The sequence below is a fragment of the Chrysemys picta genome, chromosome 5 (genome assembly GCF_011386835.1).
Source record: "Chrysemys picta bellii isolate R12L10 chromosome 5, ASM1138683v2, whole genome shotgun sequence".
Taxonomy (NCBI): Eukaryota; Metazoa; Chordata; order Testudines; family Emydidae; genus Chrysemys; species Chrysemys picta.
In genome coordinates, this window is record NC_088795.1 from 122,707,615 (window position 1) to 122,721,345 (window position 13,731).

Genomic DNA, 13,731 nt, shown 5'->3' on the forward strand with positions numbered 1-13,731 from the left:
CACGTCCCACCGACTCCTTCCTCGGAGGCCGGGAGAGGGAGGCCAACGGCCATTCTGAGACTCCAGCCACAGAGCGAGCCCCCACCGGAGGCTGCGTTGGGGGCCACGGTGCCCACTGGTACCACTGTGACAGCCACTGGTACCAAACTGCACCTGCTGTGGCACCGGCGGAGCAGGCTGTTCGGCCTGACTGGCCTGACCCATCGATGGACAACTATGAAGGGAGGCCGGGCTGACGTACAACCTGCCGCTGTCCCTGGACCGGGAGGAGTGACGGTGCAGGGAGCGGTGCCGACCATGAGACTGCGACCCTGACATGGAGGAATGGTACCGTCGGTAGCAGCTGCTCCGCGATCAGCTCTGGCGGGTGGATCCGTGATGGCGAAATGCCGGCAATCGATGCCGGGGCTCCGGGAGCAATGTCGTGGCGGGGTCATTGAATGAGACAACGAATGGGAATGGTGTCAACGTTTGTGTCACAACTGGCTACGATAGCCCCTCTAAGACGAGGACCTTCGGCGTTGTCTGCCTCAGTTCTATCAGTGTCCGCTCCTCGAGGTGGAGTGGTGTCTGGAGTCTCTGTCAGATGGAACCCAGCCAGACAACCTTGTGGGAGTCGACGGGGACCAACGTGGACTACGCACAGGACAGTCACTGAGCAGCGAACGGCGTCGGGAATATTACCTCGACCGTGACCGGTACCGAGCCAGGGTCGACTGTGGAGATCCCAGCGGCAGCTTGCCTCTGGACCGCGGGGCCAACATTGGCGGTGCTCCAGGTACTGGCATGGACATAATATCCCGGGCCACTTGCAGAGCCTCTTGCGTAGAGGGCATCCGGACATCCAGGGAAGCCTGCTCCAAGTGGGCTGTGCTACTCCGCTCGACCTGAGTCGGAGGCCTAGAGGCCGATGGGGACTGAGAACTGCTCAACATGGGTCTAGCCTCTCCCCCAGTTTTGGTCCGGTGCTGCGGTGGAGAAGGCCTCTTCTTAGCCTTCTTGGCATGCCCCGCGGACGGGGAGCAGTGCCGACTGATAGATGGCGCCGGGGGGGGGGTCGCTGCACACCGACACCGCGGTGCCCAGTGCCAACTCGGAGTGGTGCGCTGTAGTCGAGGTCAATGCCGACTCCATGAAGATGGCCCGGGGCCTAATGTCTCTCTTTTTCTTGGTCTGAGGCTTAAACGACTTACAAATCTTGCAGCGATCACTGAGATGGGTTTCATACAAACAGCATAAACAGTCCACGTGTGGGTCACTCAATGGCATCGGTCACCTACAAATGTCACACGACTTAAAACCCAGGGCGCGGGGCATGCCCCGGCCTGGGTGCACTAAACTAAACTAAAACTACTCAAACTACCAACTACAGGTACCATACACTGAACGAACAAGAGTTCTGGGGATAAGCTACAGCAAAGGTAGAGCAGAGCAGAGCAGTTCCGGAGCACTTCACTGGCGGCAAGAAGAACTGAGAGTGGGGGGGAGCACGCAGCGCCCCTTATACTGTACCATGGAGGCGCCACTCCAGGGGTTGCTAGGGGCACTCCCCTATGGGTACTGCTAGGGGAAAAACTTCTGACACCGGTGCACGGGGCGAGCACACACACCTATTGTGGAATACACATGAGCAATCACTCAAAGAAGAAGGGGAGACCCATTAGAGGAAGTAGTTGCCACCAAGAACTGAGAAACCTTCTTTCAGGAACCACCAACACATGGAGCTGCAGATGACAGGCACCACTTTCTTCCAATGGGAATTTCCTCACGCAAGGACTAAATAACAGCTTCAGGATTTGGCCTTATTTAAATACATTATACCAAACACCTACCCACTGCACATTCACTACCTATACAGATTCAGTCCAAAGGGGTATGGAAGGATCTAAATGGCACAGATGAGAGGTACTGACTGGGATTCAACCAGTTGTTGTAGCAGGAAATTATATTAAACCATCAATTCTCAGTGCCCCATATCCTGTAGACAAGAAACTTTAAAGCACTGTCCATAAGGTTCTAAATTAATGGACATTTAAAACCAGACTCCACAAAACACTGGAAAATATATTGTAGGGGAAAATCCTGGCTCTTGAAGGAATAGACTGTGTGACCCAAGAGTTTTTTTCCATATCTGACTGCTACAATTTTCAGAAATGGCACCCAATGCTGATCTCCTTGCACCAGAGCAACTGAGACCTGAATCTGGTCCATAGTCTCGAAGAAACACCTCCATTTCCTCTTTTAATAGCAGTTAGGTTCCTCCTTTAAATTTTGCGATACAGCAATATTCAACATTTCCTGAACAGTTTAATCCAAACTAAGTATGAGTCAACAGTGTAACATTGTTGCAAAAAAAGCAAACATCATTCTGGGATGTATTAGCAGGAGTATTGTAAGCAAGACATGACAAGTAATTCTTCCGCTCTACTCTGTGCTGATTAGGGCTCAACTGGAGTATTGTGTCCAGTTCCGGATGCCACATTTTAGGAAAGATGTGGACAAATTGGAGAAAGTCCAGAGAAGAGCATCACAAATGATTAAAGGTCTAGAAAATATGACCTATGAAGGAAGATTGAAAAAATTGGGTTTGTTTGCTCTGGAGAAGAGAAGACTGAGGGGCGACAAGATAACAGTTTTCAAATATATAAAAGATTGTTACAAGGAGGAGGGAGAAAAATTGTGCTCTTCAACCTCTGAGGATTGTACAAGAAGCAATGGGCTTAATGAGGTTTCTGATGGACATTAGGAAAAACTTTCTGTCAGGGTAGTTAAGCAGTGGAATAAATTGCCTAGGGAGCTTGTGGAATCTTCATCATTGGAGATTTTTAAGAGCACATTAGACAATCACCTGTCTGAGATGGTCTAGATAATACTTAGTCCTGCCATGAGTGCAGGGGACTAGACTAGGAGACTTTTGAGGTCCTTTTCAGTCCTACAATTCTATATTCAGGGCTGGTTCTGCTCCTACTGAAGTCAATGCGAGTTTGCAAAATGATACATGGAGGTCGTTACATTCTTTGCAGCCCACACTCCTTTTGTGTGAAAGAAAAATAAGCTGTGACTTTCAACTGTGACCTTCCTTTTATGCCAACATCATCAAGAGACAATGAAAAAGGCAACAAAACAAAGTGCTATAAAATAACAGAAACTGACAGAAATTGAGATAACATCTTTTATTGGACCAACTTCTGTTTGTCAGAGAGACAAGCTTTCGAACTTCTTCAGGTCTGGACCTGACCTGAAGAAGAGTTCTGTGTAAGCTCGAGTCAAAATGCTGAGTGTCCTAATAACAATGACCTAATAACAATGATAATTACCCAGCAGCATTAAATACTAATATACAACTAAATGATTCCATCAGCATTAAATAATCAAATGGAAATAAAAATGTGCCTGCACCAGCCAATACGTAAAAATAAATGGAAAAGCCCCTCAAATAAACACATATGCCCTTCTATCTAGGAATATATCCCACTCCTTCCCCAGAAACCCTGTCAAATAAATGCCTGGAAGGTCAGCAATGTTCTACATTCTTTTTCACATTATTCCCAGGTGTAAATGGAAATCTTATCACTCAGTTACTGACAAGTTGAGGGTAAAGAATAACACAATACTTTGCAATGAATATATGATCTCCAGTTCATTTTTGTAAATTACTTTAATGTTTATCCAAGTAAATGAGGCTTCCTACGTTTAAAGCCAATTTCTTCTTTTTACCTGTAGAGTTAATATGTGGCAGCTTAATGGTGAGATCTTTTGCTGGCTCCGGAAGTGATTTTATTACCACATTTAAGTTGATAATATTGTAACAATGTACCAAATCCAAGTTCCCTGATAACAAGACAATTCTAGGATGTGGAATGATTAACACAATGGGACAGTTTGAGATGTTAGGACTCTTTTTCAGTCGGTTTGTTCTGATTTCATGCTGTATAATGATATCACTAATATATGCATCATTTTTACATGGTTTACACAGTCTGATAACTATTTCTAAATGGGGAATAATTTAAAGTGTGGCTATGGTGAGAAAAGTTACTTTTATTCCACATACCTGCTCTTGATGGACAAAATTAATCCCTAAATTAATGGGATATGTGAGCCTAAGTCACTTGGGTGTTTTTGAAAAATCCCAACAGTGCACAACTGCAGCAAATGGGAATAGCTGCAGGATATTTGTAACTGGACAGCAGGGATTCAGCATGCACAAACTCAGAGCTGTTGCATATCAGCAGAAAATCCTGAAACTGAAATACATGCATGCACTTAAATGCTAACTTCTCCTCCTCAATCCTCTCACCACCCACATTTCTCCAGCACTCCTGACAACTCTGCTAGCTTCTCTGTCACTCAAGCACACAAATCTGGGGTTATCTATAACTCCTTTTTTCTCTCCTTACACTGAAGCTCTTCCCAAATCTCACCACTTCTCCCTCCCCTCTGTAACACTTAAAATCTGCTCCGCCTTCACCAAGTCCACTACTGAAATCCCAGTCAACACCAACTCCAAGGTTCTTGTAACCTGGCTTGTAACATGTTTACTAGTCTCCCAGGCTCTCACCTCTTCTCTCTCTCTCTCTAGCATACAGCAGACAAAATGACTTTTCTCTCCCTCCTCAAGTCCTTCCACTGATTCTCCCTCTTTCCACAAAGAACCATTTGTCCTGCTCTGCAGATCTCTGCCCTGCCTATTCATCTACCATCACTCACCACCTTGATCTCTGGGCTCTGCCCCCTTTTTCTCCTCGTTGCTCCCTTGGCCTCCTCCTCTCACACTGGTCTTTGTGCCTTTCATTACATTGCTCCCTAGACCTCAGACAATATGCCTCTTCTTGCATGCTATGTCCTGACTGTCATCCATCAAAGCCCTCTTCAAAACCCACTTCTCACCTTGCTGTCCAACAGGGACTCCTGGTCCTACCATCTCCCTCTTCCCCTATTGCCCTACCTAGTTTCTGCTTAAAAATATCAGAAGCCACAATTCTGTCACAATACAGTAGGGCTCACATTATTTTTATTTGTTTTAATCCTCACAACTCCTTTCCCTAACCCACTGAGTGGTTCACAACTTTTCCAAACACCAACCGCATATTACAACAGAAAAAAGTTTTGGGATTCACCTCCGCCCCCACATAGTTTCCAGAACCCGCTCCTATCTAGCCATAAAAAAATTGAGAGGTTGGTCATCATCAACCCTACATATGTTCATGACTCCCCAGGGGTCTGCAAACCTGAGATTGAGAACTCATGCCTATCTCCTTCCTGTATCAGTCTTTCATGCTGGTGTTTGCACTATAGTAACACAAAGAGGTGCATAACATGCCAGTCATAATATAACTCCACCTGTCACAGCATTACTTGCATTCCTTCCCCCTCACCCCCCTTTCGGATGTGCTACTTCTCGATTGCAGGATATTGTGTAAGGTTTTATCCTCTATCTGGGATTCTCCTCCTTTCAGCACACCCTGCCTCATTTGTCCCCTCTACAGATTAACTCATGCATACCAGTTTTTCCAATACCTAATTGCCATCTTCTCTATGGGGTCCTACACCTTAATCACTGCAGCTCTCTTCAATTTATTACAAGAGCCCTGCCTACATCCTAGGCACTGCATGAAAATGTACGGCCCTATGGCCACTTTCAGTATCGTTCATGTACCAAGAGAGCATTAGCTCAAGTCTGAAATATGAAGACACACAAAAAGGACAATAAAAGAGATGGGGCTCAAGCTGCAAAAATCAGATCTGGATTTCAAACACCCAACATTCAGGGTTGTTCTTGATCCAGGGTTTTTCTTTAAGCCGCTATAAAGAGAGGGGCCACTGCACAAACTAGAATTGAGCTGATTTAAAGCATTCTAAAAGTTTAGAGATATTTAGATCCAGGATTTTCGTAGCATCCCATATCAACACAATAGTGGCAACACCGAGTACTGCATGTATAGAGATACAGTGAAATGTGTAAAGAACATGGCCATAGCCAACTAAGGGCAAAGGTGCTTCTTCAGGTATGTCTAATATGCAATTAAACACCAGTAGCTGGCCCATGTCAGCTGACTCGAGCTCACAGGGGTTGGACTACAGGGCTGTAAAACTGCAGTGTAGATATTCAGGTTCGGGCTGGAGCCTGAGCTCTGGGACCCCACGACGGAGGAGGATGCCAGTGCCTGGCTCCGGGGAAAGCGGTGGATGTGATATATCTTGACTTTAGCAAAGCTTTTGATATGGTCTCCCACAGTATTCTTGTCAGCAAGTTAAAAAAGTATGAATTGGATGAATGGACTATAAGGTAGATAGAAAGCTGGCTAGATTGTCAGGCTCAACGGGTAGTGATCAATGACTCGATGTCTAGTTGGCAGCCGGTATCAAGCCAAGTGCCCCAGGGATTGGTCCTGGGGCCGGTTTTGTTCAACATCTTTATTAATTATCTGGATGATGGGATTAATTGCACCCTCAGCAAGTTTGCAGATGACACTAAGCTGGGGGGAGAGGTAGATACGATGGAGGGTAGGGATAGGGTCCAGAGTGACCTAGACAAATTGGAGGATTGGGCCAGAAGAAATCTGATGAGGTTCAACAAGGACAAGTGCAGAGTTCTGCACTTAAGGAAGAATCCCATGCACTGCTACAGGCTGGGGACTGACTGGCTAAGCAGCAGTTCTGCAGAAAAGGACCTGGGGATTACAGTGGACAAGAAGCTGGATGTGAGTCAGCAGTGTGCCCTTGTTGCCAAGAAGGCCAATGGCATATTGGGCTGTATTAGTAGGAGCATTGCCAGCAGATCTAGGGAAGTGTTTATTCCCCTATATTTGGCACTGGTGAGGCTACACCTGGAGTATTGCGTCCAGTTTTGGTCCCCCCAACTACAGAAGGGATGCAGACAAATTGGGGAGAGGCCAGCAGAGGGCAAACAAAATTATTATGGGGCTGGGGCACGTGGCTTACGAGGAGAGGCTGAGGGAACTGGGCTTATTTAGTCTGCAGAAGAGAAGAGTGAGGGGGGATTTGATAGCAGCCTTCAATTACCTGAAGGGGGGTTCCAAAGAGGATGGAGTTAGGCTGTTCTCAGTGGTGGCAGATGACAGAACAAGAAGCAATGGTCTCAAGTTGCAGTGGGGGAGGTCTAGGTTGGATATTAGGAAAAACTATTTCACTAGGAGGGCGGTGAAGCACTGGAATGGGTTACCTAGGGAGGTGGTGGAATATCCATTCTTAGAGGTTTCTAAGGCCTGGCTTGACAAAGCTCTGGCTGGGATGATTTAGGTGGGATTGGTCCTGCTTTGAGCAGAGGGTTGGACTAGATGACCTCCTGAGGTCTCTTCCAACCCTAATATTCTATGATTGTATGATTCTAATATCTACATTGCAATATTATAGCTCCACAACCTAACCCCTGTAAGCCCAAATCAGCAGACGCCAGCCATCCACAGGTGTTTAATTGCAGTGTAGACATACCCTTCATGTTTCACAGCTCAGAAACTGGATGTTTTCTCCTGCTATTTAAAAAGAGAGGGAAATTTAGGAAGTCTCATCTTCGGGGACTCTGTTATGCACATCTAACCACAACCCTGGCCTGAAACTCTAGCCACCGCCAGAGATGCATGACTTTTTACTGCAGCACAAGAGGCATGTGTGTAATGAAAACTGGCTGAAAGAGATGCATAGAGATGTTTAGTGGTAAATGTCCCCACCCATAACTGCCGCCAACCCAGTTAGATGACTTCAGCACAAGCCAATTTGCAACTACTAGGCATTTACATTTTTAGATGTGCTCAAATCCTTGCTGTTCCACCCACTCCCTTCATTAGCATATTAGACGCCCCCATTGCATGCTTTTAAATGGTCTATAAGTCAGGTGTGTGTGAAGGAGATAGCTCTGCCTCTATAACCTTAAGGAGGCTAAATCTTTCTCTTGCAACTTTGGAAAATGTTCTTTGTAAGAAAAACATTTCCCCCTTTTCAGCTCCACAAGCCTAGCTGACCTCGGGTTGTTAGTTGCTGTGATATGGTAGAGTGCAGAGCTTAAAAGGAATTATTCTAATTGCAACCCTGATAATATGCAGCATGGAAACCTCCCAATTTCCCCAGGTGTCTCATTAAACACCTACTCACAGTTTGCAGATAATGGACGTATGACACATGTGTAAGTGCCAGAATACACCCCCTGACCCACCCCCTGCTGTGGCTGTTGGATTTAGTTACCATAGGAAAATCTCACCATTACGTGCCTCCTGCAGAAATGTGTGTACAAACACTGTGTGTTTCTGGGCAACTTTCAGCGTGCTCTTCTGGCATGTGTAAGATGGGTGTGCATCACTGAAATCTAGCTCCCAGTGGAAGAGGGCTGTTTTGGACGCTTGGTTTAGAACAAGTACATCATCACTGTAATGAAGCTTACCTTCAATTACTGATACGTACTCGCAACCTGAACCCAGATTAACCTAATTTTTGTCTGGCAATTTCCATGGTTTTTTTAATTTAAAAAGTTCATACAAAAAACCTCAGAGAATGTTCCTGTGGGATATTTCTCATGATCTGAAGAGATGAAGTATGACTTACATAATTTTTTGGAATAGTTAACTTTTATACTTTAACTCTTACAGACAGATTTACCAATACACTCTGGTTGCTTCACCCCATTCTGGAGCACTACAGAGCAGCCAGAGCCTACAGATAAAATTTCCCCTTTCTCCTTTCCCCATCCCCTCTAATTTCTACCTCCCCCTGATCCTTTCCCATTCGCCCTCCTTTTCTTTCCCCATCTTCACCTCCCCTCTCACTTTTCACTTCCCCCACACTTCCACTCCTCCCATTTCTTTCCCTTTCCATTCCTCCCTATCTTTTCCTCCTCCCCACTTCCTGCTCTCCCCTTTCTCTTTCTCCCATCTCCCTTCCTGTCTCTGGGTCTGTGACAGCCCAGGGCAGAACCCCCTTTCTCCCCACATAGCTCTCCCTGCAAACCACCCAAGTTCCCTGCAGCCCTTCTTCCTGAGACACAGCCCACAACATAGACATGCCTGGAGCCACGTTTCCACCACACACTTTAAATCCCCTCCAATCAGAGATGAGATGGGATGGGGCTGAGCTGGGTGGGCAAGGGGCAGCTGTGAGCCCCTTTCCCCTCTCCCCTGCTTGGCCCCAATCTCCCTTTCTCTTCTTTCCCCTCCCCACCCTTTCCCCTCTAACCCTTTCTCTCCCTTCCCACAGCTTCCCCCTTTTTCCCTCCCCCCATCTTTTCCCCTCCCCTCCCTCTTTCCATACACTCAACTCTCCCCCATTCCTTTCCCCTCTACTATCTCCCCGTCCTGGAGGGGGTGAAGTAAGGTGACGGGTTAACAAGGATGGGGTGGGAGGGGAGGCAGAGGAGATGGGGGCAAAACAGGGGAAGGAAACGGAGGAGTTGTGGGAGGTGTGAGACTCTGTGGGAAGGAGGAGAAGAGAGGCTAGAGATGGGAGGTGAGGAAGAAGGGGGAAAGGGATCAGGGAAAGGGTGAGAGGAGAGAGATTGAGGAAGGAGAAGGGGAAAGAAAGGGAGATGAGAGGGAAGAACAAGGAAGAGGCGGAGGAGAAGGGAGAAAAGGTTAAGGGGAAGGGTTAAGGAGGAAAGGGAGAAATGGATAAGGGGAAGATGGGGGAGGGGAAGTGGAGCAAGGGGCAGAGGGGGAGGAGAAGGGGTGAAAGGGAAGGATGAGGAGGCACAGAGAGGAGGGAGAGGGGTGGGAAGTGTAGAAAGAGACAGGCAGGAGAAGGGCAAAGGGGGAGGAGGAAGGGAGCGAGCAGAAAGAAGGGAGGAAGGGGAGAAGAAGGTTGATGGGGAGGAGGAGAAGAAAAGAGGGAGGGGGAAGCCAAAGGGGGCTGAAAAGGCGAGAAGACAGGCAGTCTGAAAATTTCATGAAGCCTGGAGCTTCTCGCATCATTGTGGAACTGGCTCTAGCAGAGGCCAAAATCCCACTACTCAGGATAAATTCACTAGAGCTGACAGCACAGTAGATAGTGAGGTGAGGTAGGTATGGCTACACTATAAGTGAAGTGCTACAATCTCACCTTCACTTGCAGTGCAGGCAACGACAGTAGAGAAGACTTGGCTGCACAGGCTTCAGCACAGACTAGCAACCAGCATACATGGCCACCTGGAACCCAGGGTAGGTACTCTGGTGCTGAAGCCTGTGCCACCACATCTATGCTACTATTGTTATCTATGCTAGCTAGATTAAAGCTAGCACAGGTATGCCTATTCATGCTGCAATCACACCTTCACTTCCAGTGTAGATACATAGTGCAGCTGACCCCACTGCAGGGAGTGGCTATGCTGCTGGGGTGCACCAATCCCTTGGATTTTTGGTAGGTACAGGGTGTACCACATGTTCAGAGGCAAAGCTCCAGGCACTTCAGGCACTAACCCTCGGTGGGTTCCCATAAACACTCACTGTCTGATGAATAACAAAGGGATGCTTCACCAGGGCTGAGCACAAGGGCTTGGAGATGCAAACAAAAGGTGAACCAACAGCTCCTAACTCAGCCCCTCAGGGCATCCCGTCCAGGGGTATGAAGGCGAGGCTTCTCAGGCCTACAGCCAGGGATTCACACTTCACGCCACCCCTTTTCCTAAAGCATTATGCATTGGTCCAGTCCTTTTGCCCAGCAGGTGTAGTCTCTTTCAGGCCCTCCACACAGTCCCTCTGTTTGCAGGCCACTCCTAACTATTCACCAGGGCTAGCACTGGCCCCCTGCCAGCAGTAGGCTACTTCCCAGCCTGACTCTCAGACCCTCAGCCCCAGCTCCCAAGATGCCCAGCCTTCTTTCACAGCCAGCTCTCAGCCTGCAGCCTCCAGCTGTTCACATGCCTTCAAAGCCAGGTTCCCTCTGGCAGCACTTCCCTTGTGTGTTCTGGAGTGATTATGGAGCCCCCTACCAGCCACATATTGCATTGGGGGTTAACACGGTTCAGTAAGGAGCCAACAGTTTCATTACAGATAGGAAAAGTGATGGCAGCATTGCCAATCCCAACTGTTCAAATATCATGAGTCAGGTCCCCCCAAAATCAGAAGATTGGCTTTAAAAAATTATGTTTTTTTTTTTTGGATTCTCTTTATTTCCTTTCTGGTTTCTTTACAATGCACTTGGTTCATATTTTCAAGTTAAAGTTGATTCCAGCAGTAGGGGCTTTAAGAAAAAAAAAGGCAAGACTCATGATACAATTGGAAGAGTTAGCAACACCATGATTAGGTGATTATAAATACATAGATTAGATAGACAGACAGACAGATACCCAGAAAAAAATCTACATGAAAATGGAGTTGAGAGGAAATATCTGTAATTTATGGTAAATTGCATTACAGAGATGTTGTAATTATCCTCAAACCAAATATTATAAACCTAGCAAAATCAGTTAAGGTTACATTTAAAAGAAATCCAAACATGTTAAGGTATGGTTAGGCACCCAAACATCTTTAAAGTTGCCCTGTAGTGACACAAAAGGGGGAGGAGGACACATAATGAAAAGAACTTTTGGTCTTTAAAGATCAGTTCAATCTAGTCTTGGCTCATAAATAGTAAAAATATCTTAATCATAATCATATTGCAAGTGCACAGCATCTTTTAACTGCACCTTTCATACCGTTGCATGGAAACAGGAGGAGAATTTTACAACTAAATCTGTTTAGAAATGAAAATTAATTAAAGTAGGTCCTTTAAAAAATAAATATAATTGCCCTCTCCCACTATTCCCCATAACTAAGTTTCTTCTTCAGCAGGAACCTTAACCCAGCCATCTAGAGACACATGAGTAGGGCTCCATGTCTGTCATGGAGGTCGCAGAAAGTCATGTATTCCATGACATTCTGCGACTTCCGTGACTTCTGCAGCAGCCAGTGTGGCTGACCCCAGGGTCACCCAAGCAGCTGGCTCTGGGGCCAGCTGCTCAGGTAGCCCCAGGGACAGCCACATTGGCTGTGGCTGGAGTGCCCCACAGCCAGCCTCACTGGCCGCTACTGGAGTGCCTCGGGGCCAGCTACACCGACCACTGCTCGGGCGGCCCCGGAGCAGCTGGAGCAGCCGCTGTTGGTGATCCCTGGCAGTGGTCCTGGGGCGACAGAGACAGCCGCTGCCCAGCAGCAGTCCTGGGCAGCCAAGGCAGTTGCTGCCCAGTGGCCCTCGGCAGCTGGTGAGACTGGCCCCAGCCCCCCCACACCTCGCAGCAGCCCCCCAGGGCACTCCCCCCAGCAGCAGCCCCCACCCACTCAAGATTTAGTCAGGAGCATTTGTAATATAAGTCATGGATAGGTCATGGGCTGTGAATTTTTGTTTATTGCCCATGACCTGTCCATGACTTTTACAAAAACACCCGTGACTAAATCGTAGCCTTACACATGTAGTAAGATATTTTAGTGTTTGTGGGCCAAGACTACATAGAACTGATCCATATGGTTTCAATGAGTTTTAACTATATAGGAAGTTTGAAGAGTCTGTGTTATATTGTTACTGAGATTATGAGGGCCAAAAAAGGTTTTACACAAGGTGCTAAATTTCTTAAAGGACCTATTTTAGTTTATTTTAATTCCTAAACAGATTTACTTGTAAAATTCTCAGTAAATTCATTCTGTATTCAATAAGTAACAGTAACTTTGGAGCAGATGCACTATATTTTCCATGTGCGACAAAGAGACTGAAACCCAACTTTAAATGCAAAAAGAATGGTTACTTACCGTACATTAAGTGTGGTTCTTCAAGATGTCATAGTCAGCGTGGATCACACTGTAGGTGTACATGTCCCTCGCGCACACAAGCTCAAAACTGATTGAACAACAGTGGCCGTTGGGGCTGTTGCATGCATTTTGTGCCACCTCTTGTTCCCATGCAAAGACATGAAGGATGGAGCAGCCTTAACATGCCCGAGTTCCCTCACAATTCAAAGCCCATGGTAGCTGAAGGACTCTGAACACAGAGATGAAGTCATCTACAGTGGGATCCACACTGACTATATCATCTCGAAGAACCATAGTTACTGTAGGGTAAGTAATCATTCTTCTGAGAATACTTGTCAGTGTGGACCCCACTGTAGGTGACTGGCAAGCAGTATCCTCTTCAGGAGTGGGGCTGAGGAGTATCAACTGCATTAGTTGAATAGAGATTGGCGCCATTCTCCCAAATTTAGCATCTGATCTAGCAGCTAAATCCAGCATATAATGCTTGGCAAAGGTGAACAGGTTGCTGCATGCAACAGCCTTGCAGATTTCAGATATCAGTACATTGTGGAAACATGCCAAGGATGCCGCTTGGGCTCTGGAGGAGTGAGCTTTAATAGTCAGTAGGAGAAATATATCAGCCAGCTGGTTACACAGTGAAATACAATGGCGGTGTTCATTTTTAAAGTCTTCGTGATGAAATGGAGAGGCCAGCTATAGCTACCAATAGACATGGGGATAGTCTGATATTACATTGACAGGACCAAATCTTTCAAAGAGCTCTAGATACAACCAGGATGTGGAGTTTCTTCTCTGCTTGTGTGGAATATGGCTTTGGAAAGAATACAAGTAAGTTGATTGACTGGTTTAAGTGGAACTCAGAAACCACCATGGGATGAATTTTGCATGAGGTCTCAGAACAGCTTTGCCTTTATAAATGAATGGGTATTCTGTTATGAGTGTCTAAATCTCACTCACTCGTCTGGCCAAGGTGATGGCCGCCAAAAAGACCGTTTTGAGAGTAAGATGGTAGGTAGAGCACTCTGAG